We start from the raw sequence: 1,841 nt of genomic DNA on the forward strand, positions 1-1,841 counted from the left end.
AAAAAAAAAAAAAGAAAAAGAAAAAAAAAAAGATTCTGACCAGTTGATTATTTTAACTTGACAATTTAGGCCTTTTTTTTTTCTTTTTGAGAAAGGGTCTCACTATATCGTGCAGGCAGGAGTGCAGTGGTATGACCATAGCTTACAGCAGCCTCAAACTCCTAGGCACAAGTGATCTTGCACTCTGCTATCAAATGCCTTGGACCACAGATGCGTGCCACCTGGCTAATTTTTGCAGAGATGGGTCTCATTGTGTTGCTCATGCTGATCTTGAACTTCTGGCCTTAGGTTGTCTTCCCACTTTGGCCTTTCAAAGTGTTGGGAGTAAAGGTGTGAGCTACTACACCTGCCTGATGTTGAAATTATTATAAACTATAGATTCTCCTTTCCAGAAAAAAAGTAACATAGACACTACAATTTTACCTATTTTGGGCACTTCTTAGATATCTTGAAACTCACCCATCCTTGGTGTTCAGGATCCCACTTTAAGAACACATGCTCATGCAATGTCAACTTGTATACCTAATCCTGAATTGTACCCATCTTAAAAAAAAACACATGCTTTGAACAGTTTTTTCTTTTTGAGTAGGAATCTCAGTCACCCAGGATGGAGCACAGTGGCACTCTCACAGTCACTGTAACCTCAACCTGCTGGGCTCAGGTGATCCTTCTACCTCAGCCTCCCAAGTAGCTGGAAACACAGGTGTGTGCCACCTCACCTGGCTAATTTTTTACTGTAGGAACGAGGTCTCACCAAGTTGTCCAGGCTGGTCTTGAACCCTCGACTCAGGTAATCCTCTTTCCTCTCCCTCCCAAAGTGCTGGGATTACAGGCGTGAGCCACTGTGCCTTGCCTGTACAGTAGTATTTTTGAAAATTAGAATTGTATAGTCAGCGTTGTTAATTAAAAGGCTGCTGACTCCCATACTCCCCATGGCCCTACAAAAGGACTCAACAAATATGTGCTGTACCTGAGTTAGCTAAATCAGCTAATGTTATTTGATCTAATGGTTTTAAGATAATTGTGGCTGCCTTTAAAGGGAAGCAGTAAAAATTTAAAATGCTCTGAAAGCTCTTCAAAATTTCTGAGAGCTTGACCATAGTGAAATGAGGATTAGGATTAAGAGAGAAAGTGGGAGACAGGCGTGGTGGCACACGCTTGTAGTTCCAGCTCTTGAAAGGCTGAGGTGGAAGGATCACCTGAACCCAGCAGTAAGTGTGCCACTGCATTCCAACCTGGGTGACACAGTAAGACTCCGACTCAAAAAAGAAGAGAGGTAGCAGGGTTTACCAGGAATGGGAAATTCTGAAATCCCCCTCAAATATGAGAGGCAATATTGTGGAGTGATTAAGAACAGACTCTGAAAAAACAAAACAAAACAATATATATATATATATAAACACACACACAACTATATATTTTAATGTATATACAGCTTAAAAAGTCTATTAAATTGCAGATAGAATGTCTACCTAAGTAAATATATGATCAATGCCGTCCATTTACCTTCAGAAAAAGGACCAAAACCAATCATCTCCTTAGACAAAAGTACATATTGACCATTCCCCTTTTCCCCCCAGCATGCCTTACTTTTTCTCTGTTGTAATGACTAGCCAAGGAATGGTGCATTTTCTTTTTCATTACAAATTGGCAAGTTCTATGCCGTTGGTTTCTACAATTCTGTTAATAAATTGGTAAACCAGGGATAAGAGAAATTAGTAGTCCTTGAGTATGATTCTGTTCTTTTAAAGAATCACACATTTATTCTTTTTTTTTTGGAGTTGGAGTCTCACTCTGTCACCCAGACTGGAGTGCAGTGGCCGCTCCCGCCCACCGCAGCC

Source organism: Carlito syrichta, unplaced genomic scaffold (genome assembly GCF_000164805.1).
Source record: "Carlito syrichta isolate Samal-C Ts95f unplaced genomic scaffold, Tarsius_syrichta-2.0.1 Scaffold315337, whole genome shotgun sequence".
Classification (NCBI taxonomy): domain Eukaryota; kingdom Metazoa; phylum Chordata; class Mammalia; order Primates; family Tarsiidae; genus Carlito; species Carlito syrichta.